We start from the raw sequence: 15,000 nt of genomic DNA, 5'->3' as shown, positions 1-15,000 counted from the left end.
GCACGAATGGAAACAACAGCACGACAGGCCCAGGACTTCAAGGAACAAAGCTGCTGTTACTCAAGCTTACTTAACCTGCTCAGCTTCTTAATGAGGTAAGGTCAGTGCAGAATTACTAGCTCTTGAAAAGGATAACACTAAAGTGAAGCACAGCAGGGTGGTCAGAGTGATCTACGGCTGTTCAAAGACCCAAGGAAGTGGCTGGATGCTTCCCTTCCTCACAGAAGCACAACAGTGAACATTGATGACAGGTTCCCAAAAATCTGGGGTGCACGTGAACATCAGAGCTCTCTAGATGTTTCCACGTCAAAACCGAGCACTGAAAAAAAATCACAAAGCAAGCAGGGGAAGAGGCTCAGGTTCATTCTCCATCAAGGTCACTGGAAAGAACTGGGAATTACAGGGGGAAACTTGAGATGACGAACAGGCAGAGAGACTCTCAGTGTCATCAGAGAATGCGATATGACAGGGAAAGCTTTGCGTTAAAGGAAAAATAAGGTTGGAAGTTTCCAAGGCAAATGGAGAATGCAGGAAAGAGGTGCAGATGAAACTGGGTACAAGGGCATTGTGAATGTTGCTTTAAGTGTTTGCAGACATGCACATACAGCAGGAAAGGTGCACCCCAGGATCATAGAGTCCAGTCTATACTATATCTTCTAGTGTCTGTTTACACTAGCTATATCATTAAGCCACTGTTTATAGAAATAAAATGATTGTTTTTGCAAATTGGAAAAAATATTTATGAATAATTTTCAAACTCAAATGGGAGGCTCTTACAAGGTGCGATAAAAAGATAAGACAAATATAAAAGAATATAAAATTTCTGACAAAGGAATTTAGACAAATTTAGCAAGGAGGGATGTTCTGAATTGCCAAACATTTAATTTAAGGGAATTTTGAGATTTTTTTTTTTTTTTTTAACGGGAGAGACTTCAGGGGGCCTGAGGTGTCAATGTTAGTGTAGATCTCACATAGAAATTAACATCTTAAAATACCTGTGCATCTCAATGTTCTCAGATTGGTTTTTATGCTCTGGTGGTTTACTAGACTGGCCCTTACAGAGGGCACACAAGTATAGTTTGAAGGGAAAACCATGACCTACAACAAAACACAATCATCACCAACATTCAGTACAACAAAATTCTTTTGGGTAAGATAATCTACCTTTGACCTTCTGTAATGATTCCATACTCTGACAATGTAATCATGTGTCTAACAAGAATTCATTTGTTAGCTAGTATGTGACAAACATCATAAAATGTCCAGGCTAAACCCTTCTGCTGGAAGAAATGAAGCTTGCTTCAAAATGCTTAGTACTCACTTTCACATGCAGACAATGAGACTTGGCATTTGCCAGTCAGAATGTTTAGAATTTCATAACGCTCTGTTTTTTCACTAGGGATTTAAACTAATTTTCAATTCGAATGAGTTGCTTCTGACACAGTAAAGGGGTGGATGTATGCTTTTGCACCGAGTATTTTAATCTTAAACAGTGATGTATTGTTCTATTCGCTGTTGTATATGGTGACAGCTGGGTCTAGGCCACATCTGCCTGCTGTACAGATCTATCAAGCAATATACAGGTTAGCAATCAAAGAAAGTGTTATCTCACATTTAGTGACCAAAACATGGCCATAGATGGTTTTTGAGCTTCTGCCTGAACTAGAACAGAAATGAGGACACAAAGGAGGTCAAAGTCTACAGATCTGGCCTTCACTTCATCAGCAGGAAACTCCACCTTCCTGAGTTTGTTTAATTTCACCATGGTGTATTGGGATTACTTATCTTACTGCTCACTCTCGGGGGAAAGGGAATCTAAGCAGTCCATAAGGGAAGACGGCTGTTGAGAGACTGAGGTTTGACCCTGCCCTTGGACTGTGTTGTTTTCAATTGTCTTAAATTGGGAAACCGAGTCCAAGGATACACCTCCTGGCTTACTTCAGGTGAGATGCAATCACAGGAAAAACTGGTATTAGTTGAACAGAAAGAGGGATTCCCCAGAATGACGGAAGAAGGCATGATGGACAGGCACGGAGATGCTGGCATGCCTTTCCTCCCCTTCACCACTCAGCTCAGCTGCAAATCTGGCTTCCATTGCCAGAATCTTCCTCTCCTCGCATTAATAACCTGTGATGGCTTCTACCTAATGCCAGTCTCTTTGCAAGTGTTGTTGACCTCTTTAAAATCTGCCCTCAACACATTTTGTTACATCTGGACTCAGAATCAGATTCCCTTTGTGGAGAGACCCGGGTGACATGTAGAGAAAGGCCTATTATGATGTACTGCTTTATGATATTTTTGTCAACTTACACAAAGCCTTGTGGAACACACAGGGTGGTGGTGTGCCCTAGACGTAATGGCTTAGAGCAGAATTAGCAAGGATTTATTGATGTACCTGTCTTACCAGCTGGTTGGGGTCTTTGCTGTGTAAATATGAAAACCATGAGTAACTACAAATGTAGTGCTTCTGTTCTCCGTAGCTCTGAGCTTCTGAGTGCCAAAGCTTGCGGCTAGGCTCAGACTCAGAAGCTTAGAGCTTTGAGCCCTGAGAACTAGGAACATAGGTCTCCCTGCACTAGAAGCTAGATTCTTTCAGCTCCAGATTCTCAGGTTGGAGGCTTACTGCCCTGGAATTTAATTAATTGTGAGTGGCCTGGCCCTTGGTGGCTAAGGAAATCCCTGGCTTTAGGTAGCAGCTCTCAGCAGCAGTGGTCAGAGGCAGTCAGTGCCAGCAGGCTTTGCAACCTTCCATATCAAGACCCTCAATCTTGATAGGTCCTGTAAGCTCTTCAGTGACCAGAGCCCACACTCCCTCATCTTTGCTTATCATCCTCTGCTCTCTCTATTGCCTGTCTCTAACTATTCTCTGGAACGATTCAGCTACCATGATGCTGCTATGCCACTGATGCTACGTAGCCATCACTACTGCTGCTCTACTGCCTCCAGTTCGTGCTACTATCTCATCCTACCCCACATTCAGAAAGCCAAAGGTGGATCCCCAAAAGCCACATGACAACACCGCCAACCAAACCAAAGTAGGAAAGGGAAAATCTTTTCTGGGCTTATGTGACAGTAACACAGAGGTGCATACCAGGAACCTCTCTTCCTGGATACATATTAATCTCAGCTCTGTTTCCAGGCTCGTCAGTTACAGGCCTTACATAAGGACTGACCAATTACAAGCCTTCTGCTGAGCCACCCGGGGAGTTTCTCCCCTTGGTCTGAGGAAGCATCAGCTGGAGGGTGAACAGGGTCCTCTAGAGATCAAGCTTGTCTTGGAATGGTGTCATTCAAGGCCCCTTTAGGTTATCGGGAGAGACCACGACTGAAGTAAGGCCAACAACAGCAGCAGAAGTGCTGGTTTCAATGGTTTGTGCTGGAATATCATCAGAGGATCTTGGGTGTACAAAGAAGACAGGCTTCCGTGAAGGCTGCTTTGGCAGACTCCTGCCAAAGGGATACATTCATGGCCTCTTAGAAACCTTAACAGATTTTAAGTCCCAAGTGGTTACTGGTTATGCTCATTCTCAGGGAAAATGGGATGCATAGCATAAAGAATTAAAGAAAGCTCAATTCCAAACTGAAACTTTCAAAAGCTTCAATCGTGCTTTTCGGTGTGCAACCTCTGTGCCAGTGACATAGAGGGAGCTTGGTCCCTCTGAGCAGCCTTGGTGGCACTGGGCCCATAGGCTTGTTTGAGTAGAATAATAAACCCATCTGTTTGGTGGTCTGCTAAAACCAGAGTGCAAAGGTGGCCTACAACTGAAGAAGTTAATACATTAGAAGCTCTGGGGAAGAAGGAAGCTAAAGTCAGGAAAATCAGAATTACAGACTTTGTGCAAGTATGAGATCTATTTATTAGCCTGGGCTAAGAGATGTTCATAATATTATCCCCAGAGTAAAATACAGCATCCACAGTGGTAGGGCAAAATCTGCCACTGGCATATGGTTCTGAATTCATATTTATCATAACAAAAATGTTCAGATGCTACCTACATCCTAAAATATCAACCCCTTCTTATTCCATAGTAATCTAGGTACTACTGAAAAGGGATGTCACAAATGGAACTGGGGGCATTAATCAAATGTTCACAAACCAGAGAGACTGCCATGGATTATCCACGTAAACCCAATGTGATCACATCAGATCCGTGACACATGGACACAGTTTCAGTGTGTCTCCCAACCATCCACATAGCACAATTTGGACTCCAGCTGCTCTAGAAGTAGGGGAACCTAAGAAACGGATTGTAGGGTAAGGAAATCTGGTTATTGAGAGCGTTTCTCTCAAAAGAGATTAACATAGCTGCTCTAGGACTACAATTCATTTGGCACCAAGTGTTTATAAAACAGCAAGCCTGAGCTTTAGTTGCAGTGCGTTCTTGATTGCCATGCATCCTCTCTCTTTTGTATGTGCCACTGTCACTGTGTGCTGTGCTGAGAACCACTTAAGGGTTCGTTACGTGACACCAAAACCACGAGATCACCAGATCCTGGATTCTTAGCCCCTCCAAAATGTGAGACAAGTAATACTGCTTGTTTTTGTGAATTACTTAACTCTGGGTACTTCATGGTAGTGACTGAGCTTGGTATAATACAAGTTCCCAGAAGCCCCAGAAGAGGACAGCAGGAGGAAAGAAATGAAGGAAGGAGGTCAGAGGGATTTAACGATGGGGTAGAATCTGACCCACTTGCTGGTTTTTGTGCACAATGGGATACATGAGGACTGTAAAAAGTCTCCAGAATCAGGACTTTGGGAGGACTGAGCACGTGGATCACTGTCAAAGGACTTGGATATGCATAAGGCCCTGAGTTTTATTCCAACACTTCAGAAAATGAAAAATGAAATTACTGGATTTAGCCAACAATTAAACAAGATTGCTTTTCCCTTCCATGTTTCATAGTTTAGGTAAAAATACCTCTCCTATCTTGTCACCCAGAAACATAATGAGTTTTTCTGTGAGTCTTTTTCACAGACATAACTCAAAATTGTTTTCTATCAATATTCAGGTACCAGGTTGGAGAGATGAGCTGGCACAGCTGGTGGGGTGCTTGTCTTGCAAGAAGAAAGACCTGCATTCAATCCCCAGAACTACTGTAAAAAGACATGCATGGCAGCCAGCACATGTTCGCAGTTTTAGCAATGGGGAGATGGAGAAAGGAGGGTCCATGAACCTTGCTGGCCACTTGCTCTAGGCAAGTGAGACATCTTGTCTCAAAAACAGAAGGCGGCTGACCCCTGAAGAACAATACTTAATATTGTCCTCCGACCCCCATGTGAGGCACACGAGCATGCATAAATGCCCACAGATACAAGCAACTGCACACACACACACACACACACACACACACACACACACACACACACACTATTCAAGGGTGTATGACCATGGGTGACCATAAACTAAACAAGAGCCTTATGGCAATACACTAAGTGGTGTGTGTGTGTATGTGTGTGTGTGTGTGTGTGTGTGTGTGTGTGTGTGTGTGTGTGTGGTTCTTGGAGAATTTTGTACAATGTGTTTTGATCACATCCATCTCTCCCCCAGCTCCTCCTATACTCACCCCTCCTCACCCACCCAAATTTGTGTCTTCTGAAGGAGAATAAAGTTTGTCTTGTACTGTCCTTATAGTCCTAGGCATTTGGATTTCCTGCTTATTTCTCATTCCTCTGGAGAGAATGTAAGGTGTGTGTAAATCTACATATTTCTTGTTACCCTACCTAGAAGTCAGATGTGGGCAGGGGTTCACGCTCTAAAGTATCAGGCAGAGTTTGGCTCTGTTAGTAATTTGACACATAGTACAGGACTAACTTTATCTGAAAGGAAGCTTGGCCGTTGTCCTCTTTTCCTGAAAAGTGTATCTAATTCTCTAGAATATGATTTCTTCTGTGGAGGCTTTGGCCATTCCACTGTGACTAACGATGGAGACTTTTGCCCACTTCAAACTTGTTAGGAATTCCTACAATTGACTGTAGACTTACAGGCATCCAAGGAGGCAATATGTAACTGGGATCCAGTTACATTCTAGACAAGGTCTTCCTTGCTGGCTTTCCTCTATGTGTATCTTGCCATCTCAGGTAAGAGAGGAGATAATGCCACATGTGCCTCAGGGGAGGGGCGGGAGTGCATCTATACATCTGGGCCTCTCCTGGACTCTGGACCCTTTGGTTTTATTTGGTTACTTTTAAGTGTACTTCCCTATGTGATGAGATGGTAGCTACAAATGCAGTGCTCTAAGTTCTATGAGATTTCCAGCAGGCTGTCAAGCTTGAGGTTGGTTGTGCAGATCCCAAACATGTAACCAGGTGATGTCTGCAGTGAGGGCAGTCTTGTCCCATGGAAACTGTGTTCTCTGCATGAAACATTTAAATTTCACTATTTCCAAGTATGGTAACCGGAGAGCAGGATGTCAGAGACCCAGTGCACAAATGTCCATTTTTAGAAAAGCAGTTACATTTCTCCTTCATTTTACCCTGTTATTCCTGATGGTACTCTCCTATTGGATAGATCATGCTTGTGGTCTTGAGACAGATGCCAATTAAAACTTAAAGTTGATAGTTTTCTATGTGTCTGAGTGTGGATGGAGTTCTTCGTGAACAGAAACTGAATTTTCCAGTAAGCAATGGAGCAGAGACAGATGTATTGTCTGTATCCTGTCTACCTTTGAACTTCAGAAGACCAATTACTCAAACGCTTTCTGTCCATTGGGCCCTGTATCCTCTTGGTGGAGTCTAGTTTGTAGGACAATGGGCAGGAGAAGGTCACTTGGGCACCCACAATCTACAGTAATGATACCCTAGCTCTTAAGACTTTACTGAAGGCTTTTAGGATGTTTGGATGATGAGGGAGGAGAGAGGTAACTGTTATGATCCTACACTTAAGAACTGAGTGGCCACTGTTCTAATGTGCATACTGTGTTTACATTCTAACAACCAGACTTCAAGCTGCTTAGGACATTGGACGTTCATGTTTTAATCTGCAAGCATTTTCTTAGTGGAACACACCAGAAGAGGCCATTTGTGGATTTGGTGATGTTTGTTATGTTTGGGATTCTTGGCTTCCCTTAGTAATCATTTATCTATATCTACCTCTACCTACAATAATTTTAGAGTTAAAAATCAATTAAAACTTTTTAATGTTAAAAAAATGAGTGGTGATGGGAAAGGCTTGTTCAGTGTCACTTCAGTTTAAATTCTCAAACCACAACTGTAAAATTAAAAAGAAAAAAAAAGCCATCTTTGCTGCCTCCTACACTGGATTGGCTCAGGAAGGAAATAAATGCCCCTTACACTGGAGACTAAAAAGAGCTGTTTAAATTTACAAAAGGTCAGGGTAGGGAAGAATCTTTTGTCTCAAGCTGTTCTAGCTCAGAATTTACACTCTAATGTAAACCTATGGGCAAGAATGCAGAAGTTGGACTCAAAAGCTAAAAATATTTTTCACTAATTTTTTTTATTTAGCACATTCATTGTCTTTTCCATAAAGTGTGTTTCACATTATAAAAATCAACAAAGGTTATAGAAAATCATTTTCATTATTTTATATAGTACTGAAAATGAACTTGACACCACACAACAGTTTAGATATTTCATTTCCTTCCACTTTATAGCCTATTTCATTTCCTCTCAAACTGTTATGATAATCATGGCACCCAAATTTGAGCTGTGCGGTTCCCTCAGGAGGTCAGGTATATGTGCTCTCTGCAAGCAAATAAATCAGACAGTGGAATTGCGATTTGGGTAATGTTAACAATTCCCTCCACAAACACACAGAATGGTGAGCAAAACATTGTGTGATGTTTTGTCAGTGTCGGAGCCAGATTTGTAAAAATCCCTAACTTCAACAGGAGTCACACAGTGCTGAGACTTCATTGGGAAACCTCTGATACTTAAGACCTGCTTGACAGGTCACGTCAGTTATATCTATGCTTGTGAACACTGTAACCCCATAATGTCTCATTTCTGTGACACTGTGTTCTTAAATCAAGCTGAGGTGATCTTCCTGAAGGTAAAGATGAAATTTAAAGGACAGTGGTCAGGATAACGGGACAATAGAAGGGAGATTCTCCTAATCATATCAACAGTCAGAGCAAGAAAAATAGTCAGCTATACTACCTGCCACTGCTCATTTATGAGTTGTTTTTGATTACACAATATCAACTAATATATGTATATACTTTTAATAACATGCTACAATACATAATTAGTGGTATAACATAGACAACTGGGGAGGCCCCAGTTACGTTCTTTCTTTTAAGTGATTTTGGTAAGGAGAAATGTTCTTTTGTGTGTGTGTATGTGTGTGTGCACTGAAGAGAAAAGTCACAGCCTAGTGCATTTGCATATGCTAAGCAAGTTATTTACCATTGGATACACCTCCAATCCCTTGGAGATGGGTATGCACACACTTCCTTGTTTCGGTTGACTATTTAGAAACAGCATATGGAAGTGAGACTTCAGAGTCTCTCTGTAAGGTTGTCCTACTTCCTAGACCTGTGATTTGTGCCAATGATCGTTATCGAGAGTTAAGAATTACACTTCATGATGGGGAGACCATTCCCAACACTGCTTGAGTGACCAAGAACCAGACACTCTATAGATAGTTCAGAGTTCTAGGGTAAAACCAAACCATACTGGTCTCAAAATAAAAATTAGTGAAAAAAATGATTCTTAATGACACTCTGCTGTACTTATAGATCAGTGCCTTATTCAACTAGCATCAGAGAAGCTTTCTCCTGTAGCAGATGGGAATAAGTACAGAGACCTATAACCAACATTGTGCAGAGAGAGAGATTAGAACACACAGTTCTAAATGGAATGTTTCCACCAAATCCCTCAGGGAATCTTGTGGAAGAGGATGCAGAAATAGTGTAAGAGCCAGAGGGGATGGAGGCTACCAGAAGAACAAGGCCCTCTCAGTTAATGGAGCAAAGCTGGTATGAACTCACAGAGACTGAAGCACCAAACAGGGCCTGCACAAGTCTGCACCAGGTCCTCTGTCAATATATTACAGCCTTCAGATTAGGATTTTTTTATGGGACTCCAGATTCTGTGAAGGAGTGAGTCTCTGATTCTTGTGTCTTCTCTTGAGTTGTTTTCCCCTCCTTTTGTTAGTTTGTCTTATCCAACTTCAGTGGGATGGGTTTTGTTTTATATTATTATACCTCAGTTTGTTGTGGGTTTTTTTGTTATATCTTAGAAGCCTGTCCTTCCTGAACGAGGGGCAGAAATGGGGTGGGTCCTGATGGGAGGGGGAGAGGAACTGGCACCAGTAGAGGGAAGGGAAACTAATCAGGATGTACTGAATGAAAAAGTAATCTCTTATCAATGAAGGGGAAAAGAATTGCATACTGGATGTAGGAAGAACTCAGCGTCTTCTTATGAATTGATTTAGACACTTTTCCAGAGTGAGTTCTGAACGTGCCATTCCCTGGAAAAGCAGCTTGGACACAAACAGCTGCATCCTTGCTGTTTGCATTAACTAAATCAGGGCCAGAATGGATATTTTCTTCCCACAGCTCCGTACACTAGAAATTCTAAGGGTTTGTTTGGGTTTTTGTACCATCCTGGTTCTTCATTATTGCTTCCGAACTGCAATTCCTTATCTTCCCATGAAGCTGTCCCTTCTTTTTGGTTTTATGTGCTTTAACGGACTCGTGTTCATTCTCACATTCTTAGGAAGGAGGCTGGCGAAGGCACTGGGCCTTCTCTCTCTGCCTCTACCTCGTTCTGCCACCATCCCGTTTTATAAACCTCAGTATCAGTGTCGATGACCTAGCCAACATTTTAATCTTAGAGTTTATGGACTTGCTCAGATCAAGTTAACTTCAATTCCTCAATTCATTAGACATTCATATCCGTGGTCACCCTTCCTACTTCCCTGTCATCTGGAGTGGCTCCACCTCAACCGTGCCACACTCTCCACCTGGTGCGGGCCTGGTGCTCCTGTTATCTCCCTCCTTTCCATCTCGTGCTGACTCAATTCACATTGTGCTTTGGGATACTTTCCCTGGGTAGTTGAATTCTTTGTGATGCCTCTGACACAACATCTGCTCTTGTGTTTTCCACACGGGCGTCTACACCCAAACTCTTGCTCCCTGAGTTCTAGACTCTTAGCTTCAATTTGCTGCTGAGCTCCACAGAGCTCCTCTCTGTGTGTCACATTCATCTTCACACGTGGGGCAATCCAGCTTTGCCTGTCTTCTTTAGTCCACACACTGTATGGACTCACACATACAATGTATGGATACACTCACGCTGTGAGCTATCCCGGTACCCGCGTTGGGGTGCTTGTATTCACATCTGGGTGAGGCTTCTCAGCATCAGGAGCAGAATCATCTATATTCTGTCTGCACAGACAGTGACAGAACCTGGGCCCCAATCATTGCAAGATCTTGGTGTCACCACAAGAAGTCTTGACTGCTGCCACATTCCCTACTATCACGTCTTCCTCTCCAGTGTAGTGTACACAATCAATAAAGGGCAATCGGTTTTATGTCATAGGGAACATAGAAATATCTATTTTATCACAACAGCACATACAAGATCAGGTCTGTGTGTATCTGTGTGTGGTGTATGTACATGTTCCTTGGGCGTGTGTGCATGTGCGTGTGTGTGTGTGTGTGTGTGTGTGTGTGTGTGTGTGTGTGTGTGTGGCCAGAGGTCAGCAACGGGCATGTCTTTAACTGTTCTCCACCTCATTCTTTGAGACAGGTTCTCTAACAGAGCCTAGAAACTAGTGAAGCAGCTGGGCTGCCTGCCCAGTGAGTTCCAGGGATCTGCTCTTAGCTCTGGAGTTATAGATATGTACCACTGTGTTTGGCTTTTGCAGGGCTAATGAGGTGTGGATACAATCAAAATGCATTATGTACATGTATGAAAATGTCATAATGGAGCCTGCCATAATGCATAATTAATATATGCTAATAAAAACTTAAGAAATTATGTATTTTTACTGATAGTATGCAGTGGATGAGGTACTGCAAAAATGCCAATTTACTGGAGAATGAAAAGCAACTGTAAAAATATAATATGTAAACTATGTTCATACAATGTTATGATTACATAGAAAATATGCATAGAAAATCCAAAAGAGGTGACAGCCAGAGACAGTACGAACTGCCTCTAAGCTGCTGTGGGAAAATAAAGCTAAAAATGGTGGCCAGTTTTCTGTGTAAATAAAAAATGATTGCAATTTCATGTATGGGGTTTAACATTGCATTATCTGTAATTCCAGAACCTAGCAGAATGATGGAAAAAGAAAGAAAAGCTCTTTTACTTTACAAATATTCAAGATCTTTTAGGTTCTTCCATATAACACCCTTTCCTGATTTCCAAGTGTTTGCGACCACTTCAGCATGAAGTACGGGTTAAAACACTGTGTTCCTTAATTTAAAAAAAAAAATTAGCATTCTTGTCACCCGTCCTCAAAAAAAAGTGTTTTTCTCAAAGAGCCACAGACTTTAAGAAACTACTCTGCCAAGTTTACCTTATTATATGTGGCTAACTGCTACTTAATCATATCAGAAACATTTGTAGAGAAAACATTGTGTGAATCATGTTCCTCATGCTAAGAACTTTCATAATACGTTAAGATGGTGTCTGTGTCAGGAATGCTATCAGTAAAGAAAATGATTCATGCCAGGGAAATTCATTGGTCAGCTCTGCAGCTTCGTGGATTCATTAAGCATCAGTTTTCCATTACTGAGACCACAAACCATGCGGTTCCTTTCTTTCTTATAATAATCTCCATATTTCTGGACATAGGTTGAGAGTCATAATTTACCATTTGTAATTTGAATGTCGTCACCATACTCATGTCTACTGTCACAGATTCTATCTTCCTGCTGATACAGGTTTTAAGTTCATAGGATTTCATTACTCAGCGTTGAGTGCTGTGAACACAGTACTACTTAAAAAACGTTTGGGAAATGAAGTTATGAGAGCAAATAAGTGAACTCACACATTGTAATAAGCTTTGAAAGTAGAGATTAACGTCTGATTTTTGCTATTTAGGTGCGTGTCTGTCGAATGAGGTGTGGGTTTTCTTTCATTAGAAGCCAAGCATTCTCCATGTGAAACGTTCAAGGAAAGATTGACTTGGCAAATGTTAGACTCCTCTAACCAGGCGAATTGGTATCTCTTTACACAGGAAGATGGGAATCAGTGTTAACAAAGAAAGGGGGGAAAAGCTTTAAAAAACGTTGGGGTACAGTCCATGCATGGACTTAACATGGAAATTGTTCTTCCAAGGCAGTTTATTGCTGTTCCCTCATAGCACAAATTGCAAAGTGCTGAAGCACAAATAAGGGAAACATTAAAACAGTAAAAACAGTAAAAACAAAACCCCAAGAGAGAAGCTTTGACATGGGGAGACGCTGGGCTGCCAAGAGAACACAGCAGAATGTAGGGTCTACCCCTGTTGCCGGTTGCTTGCATTTTTGACTCTAAGGTGCTCCTTTACAAACTTGATTGTAGATATTATAGTTTTGTCCTTAAGCAATATCTACACGTGATCTGCAATTGTGATCAATTCTTCTGCCCAAAGGGGACAGCCCAAATCAATAACACCAAGCTTAGATTTCCAACAGTGTTTCCTTTCTTGGATTGCTTTATGTAGACATTTATGAACTTACTCAGTTTCTGAAGAGGAATGGCATCATGATCACTTGGGGAAACCATATTGCGATATCACACTGTTCACCCTCAAAATCCTAATGTCAACCACACAGAATAGGCCTCTTTAATGAGAAGGCTTTGTGTTCAGTGAACCCTGAATTTTCTCATCACACACATGAACACTGTGGTTTGAGTCACATATGGTAAAACTTAGGATAGATGTATCAAAACAAACAAACAAACAAACAAACAAACCAGTTGAGAATAAACGTCATGCATTCAGATTCTTGAGCATTATTGAGGTATGTCAAAGAAACCTTCAAGGTTAGAAAGCAATAAAGGATTTAACTATTTCACTAGGGGAGAGGGAGAGAGAGGGTGGAAAACGCTTCCCATATGATGGGCATAAAGAGCAGTAATGGGGGAAGGAGGAGGAGAAAGAGAGAATGGTACCAGAACACAGCATCAGTGTTCTCTCAAGTATCTGGACTGTCAGGCTGCTAAAGTATGAAAATAATCTTGAAGGTACTCTTGCTTCCAGCTACTCTCATGCACGTATGTGGTCAGGAAACTTATTGAAGTAGGCAGCATTTATCTACCCAGGCTTGGCTGTGTATATTTATTCATCCATTCACGCCCCAAGTTTTTATTGACTTCCTCCTCTGAGCTTTCAAGACACAGGGTAATAAAGTGAGATCTGCCTTCATAAAAAAAAAATCATTATGATCACAGGAGGCTAGTTGACAACAAACAGACACCGGTGAGTCCGTCAAAGGAGTTAAGATGGAGACCATTGCTCAGCAAAACATTGGAACCATACCATGCTTCTAAGGGCTCAGGCCTGGGGACTTGCAGATGGAAAGGCTAGGACTGGCTTTGGGGTGAAAAGAATTGTATACATCTGTAAGCTAGGAGCTGTTCAGTTAGGGTATTTTTTCCCATCTCTCCTGTTGACCGTTTTTCTTTTCTTTCTTTTTTTTTTTTTTCCCTAAATTGTGTATTCAGCATCAGGAGGACTGTAATATGTGATTGAACCAGGAAAGTGATTCTACAGTTGCAATAACACAAAAGGCAAGGAATGGTGCTCAGGTCAGTAAAAAATGACATTACGTGAGAGCTGGTTTTTAGTGTCAGCTTCCCATTCTCCATGAGTCACATGCCTGAGACTTAGTCACCCCGAGTTCACAGGATCCCTACACAAGGGAGGAGGCATCGTTTATTGCCACTAGATGGCGCCCGATATTTTCATTTTTTTAAGGAAGGGAAACCCCCCCTTTTTTTTAATGAAAGTTGCATTCAAGTAAAAGACTGTTACCATCACTATTTATAAAACAATTATTAACTTAATAACAATTTCATCATGATCTGAATCAAAACCACCACAAGCATGAGGTATATTTGGGCCAGTTTTTAAAAATTTATTAAACCTGCTTTTCCTTGTCAGAAGAAAAGGAATTTGAAATATATTTATTAAAATAGAATATATAAGTATATAAATAGTAGGATTAAATATATGATAAAAGTGTATTATTATATAATATTACACATGTATTAAATTGTTTGGCAAAAAATAGTTCTCATAAATAGAACTTTTGTTTTCAGGAGAACTGTTTCATTGTGCAATGCAAAAATTATAATTTGAAATATATTTTTAAGCTTTTACTAGCACATTGCAATTATATGTAACAAAAACTCTTGTAAATTATAAAGTGGGAGAGTAATTACTGAAATAAGGCAAGTATTTAGTTAGAGGCTATATAAAATTTAAAAATAGCATGATTTTTAAAAATCTGAGTCTCCCAGCCACATCAGCACAGAATATAATAATAATAATAATAATAATAATAATAATAATAATAAAATCTTGCTGCTTATTTGACAATTGTTATGCTTCTTCCATTTTCGATAATTTGTATAATTTTATATAATTTAATTGATAAAATTTGGATGCAGGACATATATTTTGACATATGATTTCAAAATGTTATACACATTTTTAAAGCAAAGAACATGAAGTATTCTCTCATTTGCCCAATAAAAGTCGCTTGTAACACTCAAATAATATTTATGCGGAAGTAAAACGGAACCATGTTCATATCTCTATTTAAAGCCTGAAAATGGTTCTGAAGTGAATGCAGCCTACTTTTTTTACATTAGTAAACTTGAAAATAAAATAAGGCACAATGGTAAGGTCGGATCCGCACAGAGCACACGGAACACATGCTGCCCTGGGTGAATATAAACAGTTTCTCTGGAAAGAAAATAAAAAGTCGCAGGGTTTTTGCACAAATAGAATGATTTTTTAAAATCTAAGTCTCCCAGCCACATCAGCACATAATAATAATAATAATAATAATAATAATAATAATAATAATAATAAT

General features: G+C 40.6%; 1 protein-coding gene across 1 annotated transcript in view; it reads right to left on the bottom strand.

The window, feature by feature from the left end:
• Window positions 1-15,000, bottom strand: part of Ccdc178 (coiled-coil domain containing 178) — a 267,043-nt gene that overhangs the window by 172,732 nt on the left and 79,311 nt on the right. The gene's annotated exons all lie outside the window — the stretch shown is intronic.

This window comes from Psammomys obesus, unplaced genomic scaffold (genome assembly GCF_907164565.1).
Source record: "Psammomys obesus unplaced genomic scaffold, mPsaObe1.curated_primary_1811, whole genome shotgun sequence".
Lineage (NCBI taxonomy): Eukaryota > Metazoa > Chordata > Mammalia > Rodentia > Muridae > Psammomys > Psammomys obesus.
This window is presented reverse-complemented; position numbering and strand designations above follow the sequence as displayed.